This window comes from Panicum virgatum, chromosome 5N (assembly GCF_016808335.1).
Source record: "Panicum virgatum strain AP13 chromosome 5N, P.virgatum_v5, whole genome shotgun sequence".
Taxonomy (NCBI): domain Eukaryota; kingdom Viridiplantae; phylum Streptophyta; class Magnoliopsida; order Poales; family Poaceae; genus Panicum; species Panicum virgatum.
Window position 1 is genome coordinate 32,167,676 of NC_053149.1, and position 12,221 is coordinate 32,179,896.

Sequence of the window (12,221 nt, forward strand, 5' to 3'; positions counted from 1 at the left end):
TTTCCGCTTCAAACTCTGAGATGTATGAAATGTTCTGTGTTGTAATCTCTGGGCTCACCTTCGTGTTAGTGTTGTCTGCTGATCCTGGAATAGCGTGGCTTTTATCGAGGCTTCACTCGAGGAACTACCAGTGAGTGCCAATTTTGGGTCAGAGTTGCTTAGCAACAAAGATCAGTGCACCCGGGCCCCGTTGTTTTGGGTCGTTCCGCCACAGCTGGTATTAGAGCTCGCAGACAGCCTACCAGAGATGGCAGCCTCGGTTTTCAAAACAACAAATTAAAACTTGACTTCAAAACTACTAAATTTTTTGGAAAGAGTTTAGGATCTCCAAGGACAAGTCTAGAACGTAAAAGCCCTAGGGGATCTTATGGGTATAACCAGGTGGCTTATATTGTATGGCTAACTTCCAGCACATTACTTTCCAGTATTTAAATTCCGCAATTTAAATTCTGCATCGACACGTCGCCGCAGAGGTATGCTTACTCAGTCAGCTGAGGGAGTCTGACCTTCCTGTCGGTGATGCGAGCCGAACGCTGGAGCTTAAGCAGTGGCCTACTTGAGCTGCTGCCCATATACCAACTTCGGTTGACTATATGGGGAGTAATGGTTCGAAATTGGAATTCAATTCCCCGTCAAAGACGGTACTCAGTCAATATGTTGTTTCGATAACGTATGCTTAACGTTGTCCATACGGCTGTAATTGTATGGATGTTGGTTCTATAGTGATCGGTAATGTATGGAAACACTTTCGTGAGTGCTGGCACGGAAGGTTCATTTATATACTGTCATTTTTCTGCAAGTATGCTAATTCGAAACCGAATCCTAGGCTAGTCAGTTATATCGAGTAGTTATATAGCGAGAGACTTATTAAGTATGCCACCGAAGCTAACCGTGTAAGACCAAGGTTACTTGGCGGTTCTTTTCTTGGTGAGGACGATTAAGATCTGCATTCATCCTCAAATCATCAGCAAAGAAACTTTTGAAAGAAATCAAAATCGAAAAGTTTAAAACACGATCTTAAGGATCATATTGACAGTCTGTGAATTCTAGAAATTCTTATTTCCTAGAATTTTTAAAATATGAAAATCACATCGAATCAAGTTTAGGATGTAAGAAGAAATGTAGCTAAATACATTTCCAACCTTCTGTAAAAAATTAAGAATTTTTGAAGTTCTCTACCTTAGTGTTTTCAAATTTATAGTAACCTTCTGCAAATCGGTCAAATTAGAGCAATCTGTCTAAAGTGAATTTTTCAACAATCTTAAGTTGCTCATATGAAAAATCGTTCAATGCAAAAGCCTAGGGAACTTGGTGAATAACTCACTGTAAAATTTTAAATTATCTTTGTCAATTGGTTTGGTAGATATGGTCAAATTACTCTTTCTCTGGACAATCTGTTTTCTGGTTTGACATCACTTCAAAACCTTGAGCATATCACCTTGTTAGGATCTGAACTGGCCCTAGTGTTGACTAGATGAAATGTTCCTCACTAACTTCGGCATCTTCTGTAAAAGTTTGAGAATTTTTGACCAAGTATATTGTCCTTGGTGAAGAAAAGACTAGCTCTCTGTTTGTTGAATTTTTTGGACATCCAGTGAGGAAAACTTTTAAGGAAAAGACCATCATAAAAGTTTTAATTAGACTTAGTCTTGACTAGAAAAGTTGTGCACAATTACTTAATACATGTACTAGGAAAATTTCAAAAATTTTTGTACCCCTAAATTTTGAGTTATGAAACTCTAAGGTTGCTTCCGGAACAATTGAACTCTCATTGTCTAGTCTAAACCCCACAGGATATTGCTGAAATTTTCACCCTTGTAGATGACTTTTCTTGGATGTGAGTTAAATAACCAAGTGGTCACAATTTTCACAATCTAGGTTCTCAAACATTTTCAAATCCATGAAGCTAGTATACTCCAAGCTATAGACAAAACACTATCGCCCGGCCTGCTGAAAACAGCCAGAACAGAGAAGCAAAGACTGAATATTTCAACCATCTTAACCATTGTTCCAGCCTTGGGGTTGAATACCAAAGTTGCTCCAAACATCCTAAGCTACATGCCTACAAAATTTCAACTTCATTAGATGTATATAGTAGGAGTTATGGCCTAAATACAGAGACTCTGTTTAGAAAACCAGAGGTGTAGTAATGGACAATTTCGACCATCTTACTCTTAGAATTGGCTTCTGAGTTGACTACCAAAGTTGTAGCACGTGAAATTATTTAGTTGCTGTCAAAATTTCAGAAAGTTTCGATGAACCAAAAGAAAGTAACAAATTTCTTTGTAACGTCTAACGCTGCACAAACTGGTTACACAGCATTTGTTGTGTTCTATTGTGTTGCACACTTGTTCATTGCATCTTGGAAGCTATACGAATCATATCGCTGATGCTTGAACTCATATATTTCAGATGGTGAGAGCAACCCATAGTACTCTAGATAATTTCGGTGCCAGTGGTAGCGGATCGCAGCCACCACCACCCGGCCTTGAGGAATTACTTGCCACCCAAAATGAGTTGCTTCGACAACTTGTTCAGGGACACCAAGCGATTTCTCATTTTCTGCAGCAACAACACTTTCAACTAGATGGGCACAAGGTCCACCAATCTCCAGTTGCAGACTATCAAGAGCTCCAGGAAGAGACACAAGAAATAAAGGATGTTCACTCGGACTCCCTAATGCCGCCATCACAACTTCCGATGAAACTTAAGGATGACCAAGTAAAGTGTCTAACCCCCAAGCATGGCTCAAGCAATATGGACTTGACTGGATGGGAAATTACATGTACAAAATTCGTTCCCTGTGGTAAAAGGCAAACCCGCAATGTTATTGCTGCCAACACAGTCCTAAGAGCAAGAACTCGCTCGCCTGTCCGTGAAACCATGGACCCCGCTAGGTGCACTATACCCGCGAATGGTTTAGTAGATATGCCAGTGATGACATCCTTACGATGCAAATAGCACAGTGGTCTGAGTGAGACGAACCATTGTTTCATCTGTAGAAGTCCTACCCACTTCGCTCGAAGATGCCCTCAAGCCACACAGCAAAATCAGGACCAAGGTTCTAGCCAAACAAATAAAAGCATGCGCAAAATATTGCGGGATGAGCGCAAGAAACAGGCGGATCAGGTCGAACCAGGAAGGATCAATTTCACCACTCTTGAAGAAATTCATGATGGTACCCGTCATACCTTCCCTATTTCCAACTCACCTGGCTCTCTAGTTAGCATATCAAGGATGAGTAATGTGTTGATTTGAGTTCTAAATTCAGGTCAACAGAAATATAAAGAACTTGCATAACTTTCTTGGTCAGTACACTACATTGCAACATGTGCAACGCATGCCCACGCACATACTCAGCACACTTGTGTGTACCACATTATGTGCATAAACCATGTGTACCATCACACCATGAACCGCACATCCACTAGCTTACCTCAGGACGAATTCACCAATCCGTGTGCATATTTCTTAGGAGTATGGGTCATTGTATCCGTATATTACATCGACACAAACTTGTCTCCCATGGGTGCTTTAACTCCTTTAACCACATATCTGCATTGCCACATTGCACCAGAAAAAAAATCAAATTCATGATAGGTTGGTATTTCCACAATACGTCACGACTTTGAACAATGGTGCATCTCTCTCAAATCAAGTACCAACTCAATCGAATAAAATCCACCTTGGACAAGAATTTGCCGATTTTATATCTCCTATTATATGCGCAGATTAAATTTAGAAAAATTACAGTTCAGCACACATCGTGTCTAGTTGATGTTGTTAAATTTTGAACTCCAGATCTAGTGTAGTTTAGTCTGGATAAATACATCTTCATTAGTTCATGCTCAGTTTTGGATAATTTTCATGGCTAGATGCTTTATTTTTTTTTACTTGAAATTTTTACTGGGATTAGCTCAGTAGATGAAGTAACTTACATAAAAATTGTAGCTCCAGAAACTAATCCTAACTTATGAAGTTAAATAGTCAAACAACTAGGTGTTTACATTTAATATAAAACCCGCCACACAGCTCTTTTATGAAGTAAAGTGAATTTAAGAACTACTCTATAAATGATTGCCCAGAAAATAAAGTTAACTAAGACCACCACAACAAACACATGCTATACTGGACTACAACTTTATAGTGAAGGAAAGAAATAGGTTTATATCATGTTGTAACAATATCATTTCTGCATGCATATAGAAACGGTAAATCTACTCGACGGTGATTACGAGTTGGTGCCCGCGAATACTACCACTCCGGAGAGTGTCTCTCTTAATTACTGACTTGAATCAAGACCCGAACCAATGTTCGAAAGAGCCTAAGGCTACTTTTGAACAATGCCCAAGAAGGCAAGCCCCGGTGCATAATCCCATTATTTTACGCCTTATATTCGTCCAACTATTTGTATATGTTGTAATAATTTTATTGCGCATTTACGTTTTCTAGGAGTTGATCGAAACCTTAGGTGCATGATTCCTAGGTACCTATGTTTGTTATCCGGATCTTTTTCTCAACTAGTTGCCCTGCTAGCTAGGTACGGTAAAAGTCGAGAGGTTTCCTGCCTTTCGCGAGATTATAGGAGTTGACTGACTTTAATTCCTGCTGAAATATAAGGACAACGGGCGGGGTTGTGTAGTTGTGATACCCCGCTGGTATAGTCAAAAATGGCTAAGGACGCTGTGTGTGGCTCATTTCGTTAAGCGTTTGAAAGTACTAGCCACATACCGAGAAATATGGTAATCGGTAAGCTTAAGTACCTAATTGGACCAGCGAGTGGAACGATCTCGCACCCTCTTGGTAGAAGTAGGTTTATTTTTATTGTCCGGACGTACGAGTGCAGAGACGTAGGGCTCTGTAGTCGGGGAGGGTGTTCCGGATCCACGGACTGGAAAGAAAGGGGGAAAGTTGTGTGGGTGACTTGGTTCCCATACGTGTGGTCTAGGTTCCCCTAGCCAGGTTGAAATTCGATTCAGAATCGTCCGCCTCTCACGGCATGAGATTGCTTAATGTTTTCGGTCACACAGAGTAACAAGTGGAACATGATGATGATAATACTACTAGTTGATTAAATAGTTGCTCTACCATGTTTGTGTAGGGTTAGATGCAAACTTAGAACGGTTAATCTAACTAGAAGATGGCTAGATAAAATCTGCAAATAAGGACCAACTCTTAGTGGCATGTTTTTGGGCAAACAAACCCCTCCAACCAAAAAGCCTTGCATGTCTAGTTATCGGACTAAGTTATATCTGGTGATGGGTCAGTCATTCTGAGTATTAGTATACTCAGCCTTGCTTGTGGCACTGTTTTTCAGGTACTAACTTTGAAGATCTGTTTGCAAGTCTTACTTGGCCGTGTACCTTGCCTCCGGGTTGGTCTGTTGAGTGGGATGGCCCTTCAGCTGGTGCTGACCACCCTCCTGCTGAGTGACGCTTTTCATATGGGCTTTATTGATACGTCACTTCCTTTCGTTAGATGCTTTATTGCTTCTGCTGAGACTATGACACTTGAATAATTTGTATAGTTTGGAACTCTGTAGTACTTCGCTACTCTGAACATGGTTTGTAATAAATTTCTTTTCCGCTGCAAACTCTGGGATGTATGAAATGTTATGTGTTGTAATCTCTGGGCCCACCTTCTTGTGAGTGTTGTCTGCTGATCCTGGAATAGCGTGGCTTTTATCGAGGCTTCACTCGAGGAACTACCGGTGAGTGCCAATTCTGGGTCAGAGTTGCTTAGCAACAAAGATCAGTGCACCCGGGGCCAGTAGTTTTGGGTGGTTCCGCCACAACCCACGAGCCCAAGGCGAAGCCGGCGACTTGAGGAGGTGCCATGGTGCTGAAAGCGAAGGTAGCCATCCAATTCGCCGATGAACTCGCCGAATCCCCTACCTGTCGAGCCAACTGTCGGTGTTTAGCTGCCAAGCCTTCATAAGGATACCCTTAGCAATAGGATTGTAGGTAAGAGATCGACTAGCTCTGGAACTCGATGGTGCAAGGAAAATAAGGATTCAGACAAATTTGGGCCGCAAGGTGCGCAATACCCTACATCCTATATGGTTGCTTGTATTGCCTTAAGTGTTGATTGTCTTTCGAGGGGGTCCCTGCCTACCCTTATATGTTCTGGGGAGGATAGGGTTACATGGAAAGTCTTAGCCGAGTACTATTGGAGTCATTCTACAACCCCGTCCGATAGTTTCCTTGTACTGCAGCTAGTTCTATGCCTATTCGGGTAGTTACAAAAGAGGTAAGGTACATCCATGCACTATCACTTACTCTAGAATATTCTATGCCTATGAGCAGTACCGCTACCCCGGGGTCTGACACAAGGAGAAAACTCAAAGCAAAATCCTGAATGCACCTTTAACAGACCTCACTGCACACAGAAAAAAATGTCAAGTTAGGTGAAGCAATGGTGCTTGACTTGATGAAGACAAACAATCATAGTACTACTCTAAAAAAGAAAACATTGTAAGAGGTAAAATTTTTATCAACAGTACTAATTTGAAGAAAATCTGAACATAGCAGTTTGGAACAAATATAATGCTCTGATATAGAAGTTTACATGAAAACCAAGTTTCAGGGGTTATAAAAAAGCCCCCTGTCATCATGGCACGACAGAAATAAACCTATAGCACACAAAGCTTCTAAAGCCTCCATAGGCCACACACAAATAACAATGCAAAAATACAGAGAAGAAAAAATTCTTTAAAAAACCTTGACACTCTGCCTTCTCACTTGTCAAGAATACACTACTTTATATTTTACAGTTTAAAAATAGGAAATTACAATACTAAATGAGGGTGTAATTCTTGTATAAGTTACTTGTAGTTTTCTAGCAATTGGTCAGGAGTGCTAATTAACCAAAAACAAAGTGACCAATCAGCTACCACAAATAACAAATATTGTATGTAAGCCCATACTAGTAATTAACAAAAACAAAAGTTAATCTATCAAACTAATAATCCACTAGCCTCTAAATGCTTCTACAGTAACCAAAATTGAAATGCAAAAAATCCGAAACTAAAGTATGTGCCGAAAAAAACCCAAAGTATGTTCAGGTAGCTTTAAAAAAAAGCAAACTAAATGCTAAGACGGATCTTTGCAGCAAAGGAGAAGTTCTTCACCAAAGTTCTCCCTCCCTCAACTCCTCAACTCCATTCCTACAATACAAGAAAGTAAATGTCAGGAAGAAACTAAAATGCTTGGGTAAATTTGGCTTAGAAAATCTTAGTGAAGTAATGCTCAACTTAATGTTGTACAGTAAGAAACTAGAAAATTATAATACTAAATGATGGCATAATTATAGTATAAGAATCTTGAAATTTCAGGCCATTTCATATTTACTTGATTGCTAAATGTGGAATTTCATCAAACACCTGACAAGCACAGCGGCTAGCTCCCAAAGCTTCCAGGAAATCTATACACGAAGACAGAAGAGCACTGCAACAATAAAAAAATTAATAAATGTACTATACAGGTTGTCCATTATATTTCACAAATATAATACAATGTGAAAATCACATGTCAATATCGAGGAAAAGAATGGACAGATAAGAAAAATAGAGTTTCGACACTCGCTATCAATAATCTAGTACGTCTTAGTAGTGATTTACCAGAGAAAAGTTTGTGATTACAGAAGAATGGAAGTGCTCCTGCATTGACTACATCTCTCAAATCACATTTACCACTCAGAAATATACAAAATGATATTTGATTAAATTTGCTAATGCACAAATATCATATAAAGAACAATCTAACATGAGTTTGAAGGACACTAAACCTACAACATAATATAATACTGAAACATGCATATATTGATTCTTTCATGGTACATGCTGACAATATCTAGACTAGATACTAGACAAAAAGGAGATAAATCGACCTTAAAATCATTTTGGACCTAATTATGATGTGATCCAAAAACTATCTTAGTTCTCATCATAGTTCTACAATTAGATGTAGGTGAAAGTGACATCAATCAAGTGAAGGAATGGGAAAAAAACAGAACAGAAACAAGAAGTAGGAAACATGAGGAAATCAGTGAACCCAACACAGCAGGGGACAACAAGGCAAAAATACCTGACTAAATTGAGAGGAACAAATCAAATCAGAAATAAGAAAGGAGAGAAAACTTGTGTATTTTAGGAAAAAAACAGCAATCTCACCGAGAATTTAAAACAGACACGTAGATTTAACACATGACAGGACCAAGAAAAGTATTGCCAGCTTAAACTATCTGTAATCAAGAAACATGGTTAGCACTAATAGCAAAATTGAGTAGCCTAAAAAAATAATTTTACAAAAGCTTGCAACGGATTAGATAATACCAGCCCATTCAGCAGTTGGCAGTGGCTGCGGCTGTGGCTGTAGACTAGCAGCAGCCAGCAGCACCACACAGCAGTCAAGCACAAGCAAGCTGCTTGCAGTGCAGCAAGCCCATGAAAAGAATCAAAAGCCAAGAGGAACTACATACTGTACCATAAATCACCAAAACAAAGACAGTGTTCATATCAACAAAAGCAAAAATTGACAGAACAGGAAAAATCAAAGTGCTATTCTTAGGAGCCACGAATCCATACTAACCAAGGCCAAAGTAATTGTTAGGTAGTAATGAACAGTTTCAAATTTTCCTGTATGAAACAACAACCACTGGAAACAATACAAGCTAGAGAGAGGAGCTGCAGGTCAGTAGTCATGCAAATTATAGGAGCACTAGCTGCCAACATGAGAAAATTAGTGGCACTACATTGCTATGAGTTGATCAAAAATTGAGCTCACATTTCCTAATGCCTCTTCAGTACCACTAACTATAAAATACTTGAGAAATACATTCCCAACAACTAATATAGCCTTAGCCTCATCGGCCTTCCCAACCACCAAAGCATACCGATGCCTCCCAGTTAAAAGTATTATATCTCTATAATCCATAGAAACAACCATTATTTCTCAAATTTCCAGCACATACATAAACAATGCACCTCTCTATATTTCATTTCATAAAAGGTGAAAAACACATTGTGGATGACATACATATGGACTTGTTTCATCAACACAATTGATATGAACCATTTTCAGTTTTCTGTCCTTGCACGTGAAAAAGAACTGAACATTAGCTCATTAAGGCAACATTGTAAGAAATAGCCACAACTTAAAACTGATAGTATGATAGTATCTGACAAGAAATTATACCTGCATGCTCACTTAACAAACATATTATTTGGTCCAAACTCCAAACTTTGCGTAAATCACTTGTGTATTGTGCTCTGCAACATGAGACTATGAATCAGTAGAAATGCACTAATCAGCAATGTTGATGTGGCGGAACCACCCAAAACTACTGGGCCCGGGTGCACTGATCTTTATTGCTAAGCAACTCTGACCCAAAATTGGCACTCACCGGTAGGTCCTCGAGTGAAGCCTCGATAAAAGCCACGCTATTCTAGGATCAGCAGACAACACTCACACGAAGGTGAGCCTAGAGATTACAACACAGAACATTTCATACATCTCAGAGTCATTGCAGCGGAAAAGAAATTTATTACAAACCAGGTTCAGAATAGTAAAGTACTACAGAGTTCCATCTACTCAAATTATTCAAGTCTCATTGTTCAGCGGAAGCATTAAAAGATAACTAGTGAAATAACGTGACGCATCGATAAAGCCCGTACTAAAGCGTCACTCAGCGGGAGGGTGGTCAGCACCAGCTGAAGGGCCATCCCACTCAACAGACCAGCCCGGAGGCAAGGTACATGGCCAAGTAAGACTTGCAAACAGACCTTCAAAGTTAGTACCTGAAAAACAGTGCCACAAGCAAGGCTGAGTATACTAATACTCAGCAAGACTGACCCGTCACCGGATATAACATAGTCCGATAACTAGACATGTAAGGCTTTTTGGTTGGTGGGGTTTCTTTTGCCAAAAATGCCACTAAGAGTTTATCCTTATTTTCAGATTTTATCTAGCCATCTTCTAGTTGAGTTAACCGTTCTAAGTTTGCATCTAACTCTATACAAACATGGTAGAGCAATCATTTAATCAACCAGTAGTATTATCATCATCATGTTCCACTTGTTACTCTGTGTGACCGAAAACATTAAGCAATCTCATGCCATGAGAGGCGGATGATTCTGAATCAAATTTCAACCTGGCCAGGGGAACCTAGACCACACGTATGGGAACCAAGTCACCCTCACAACTTTCCCCCTTTCTTTCCAGTCCGTGGATTCGGAACACGCTCCCCGACTACAGAGCCCGACGTCTCTGCACCCGTACGTCCGGACAAAAAATAAACCTACTTCTACCAGGAGGGTGCGAGATCGTTCCACTCGCTGGTCCAATCAGGTACTTAAGCTTACCGATTACCATATTTCTCGGCATGTGGCTAGTACATTCAAACGCTTAACGAAATGAGCCACACACCGCGACCTTAGCCATTTTTGACTACACCAGCGGGGTATCACAACTACACAACCCCGCCCGTTGTCCTTATATTTCAGCAGGAATTAAAGTCAGTCAACTCCTATAATCTCGCGAAAGGCAGGAAACCTCTCGACTTTTACTGTACCTAGTTAGCGGGGCAACTAGTCGAGAAAAAGATCCGGATAACAAACATAGGTACCTAGGGATCATGCACCTATGGTTTTCGATCAACTCCTAGAAAACATAAATGCGCAATAAAAATTATTACAACATATACAAATAGTAAGATGAATATAATGTGTAAAATAATGAGATTATGCACTGGGGCTTGCCTTCTTGGGCACTGTTCAAAAGTAGCCTTGGGCTCTTCCGAACATTTGTTCGGGTCTTGATTCAAGTCAGTATAATTAAGAGAGACACTCTCCGGAGTGGTAGTATTCGCGGGCACCAATTCGTAACCACCGTCGAGTAGATTTACCGTTTCTATATGCATGCAGAAATGATATTGTTACAACATGATATAAACATATTTCTTTCCTTGACTATAAAGTTGTAGTCCAGTATAGCATGTGTTTGTTGTGGTGGTCTTAGTTAACTTTATTTTCTGGGCAGTTGTTTATAGAGTAGTTCTTAAATTCACTTTACTTCATAAAAGAGCTGTGTGGCGGGTTTTATATTAAATGTAAACACCTAGTTGTTTGACTATTTAACTTCATAAGTTACGATTAGTTTCTGGAGCTACAATTTTTATGTAAGGTACTTCATCTACTCAGCTACTCCCAGTAAAAAAATTTCAAGTAAAAACAATAAAGCATCTAGCCATGAAAATTATCCAAAACTGAGCATGTACTAATGAAGATGTATTTATCCAGACTAAACTACACTAGCTCTGGAGTTCAAAATTTAACAGCATTAACTAGACACGATGTGTGCTGAACTGTAATTTTTCCAAATTTAATCTGCACACATAACAGGAGATATAAAATCGGCAAATTTAACATGCATTGATCAAACTTAAATTCTACAAAGAGTTCTACCAGGTTTCTGCACATAAAAATTTTACCAGAGCTTCCTTTCTATCTAAACATGCTGTAGTAACAATATGAAGCATTTTCTTCACAATTATAAAAATCAAGGAATAAAACAATGTATACACATGCATTATTATTCGAATTATCAAATGTGTAGTAAAGCATGTCAAACTTTTTATATATCATCTACACACACTGTTTAGTAATGGTAGAAAAAATCATGAGTATTCAAGCATTATTGTTACCAGGACAAAAATAACAAATCTATTCATGGCATAACATGCACATTTTGTATCTACTGTTATTGTCATCAGATGGATCTCAAATTTTGTAGACATGCATTTATGACTAAAATAGAGTCCCAAAAATATTATCAGATTTTTCTACGCAAAGGAACTATTTATCACCAATAAAGCCTACTTATCAAGCATTAACTCAAATATATAGTTAGACTGATCTAAAATTTCTTAAACTTGCGTAACAGTAATGTTTTAGTGACATTCATACAAGGAAAAAGTTTCATACACAGAGCCTAATTATTTATACCAGCATAAAGACATGAGCAATACTAGTACATTTAGGAATCTTGGAACTTTGACCTAGTTAGTGGTGTCACAAGGCATTCAAATTTTTACCAGGTACTAGAAACATTGTAATACATCACCTAACCAAAAACCAGCTATGGTTACTGAGCACGACTCTTAGAACAAACATAGCCCATTTAATCTAATCTTTTTCTTAGATTAAAATAAAAGCAAAATATGAA

The 12,221-nt window shown here is 39.0% G+C and overlaps 1 long non-coding RNA gene across 6 annotated transcripts in view; it reads right to left on the reverse strand.

Annotated features, from left to right (window-relative positions):
• Positions 1-9,319, reverse strand: part of LOC120676877 — an 89,647-nt gene extending 80,328 nt beyond the window's left edge. For 2 of the 6 annotated variants that reach the window (XR_005676019.1, XR_005676020.1), the window contains exons 1-4: positions 9,195-9,319; positions 9,036-9,084; positions 8,333-8,477; positions 8,171-8,241 (exon numbers count right to left, since the gene is read on the reverse strand). This is a non-coding gene — a long non-coding RNA (uncharacterized LOC120676877). Of the gene's footprint in view, positions 1-6,015; positions 6,379-7,129; positions 7,166-7,349; positions 7,446-8,170; positions 8,478-9,035; positions 9,085-9,194 lie in introns of those variants that run through there. The other 4 variants (XR_005676018.1, XR_005676015.1, XR_005676017.1 and 1 more) reach the window with 3 other exon arrangements.
• Between the last annotated feature and the right edge of the window lie 2,902 nt (positions 9,320-12,221).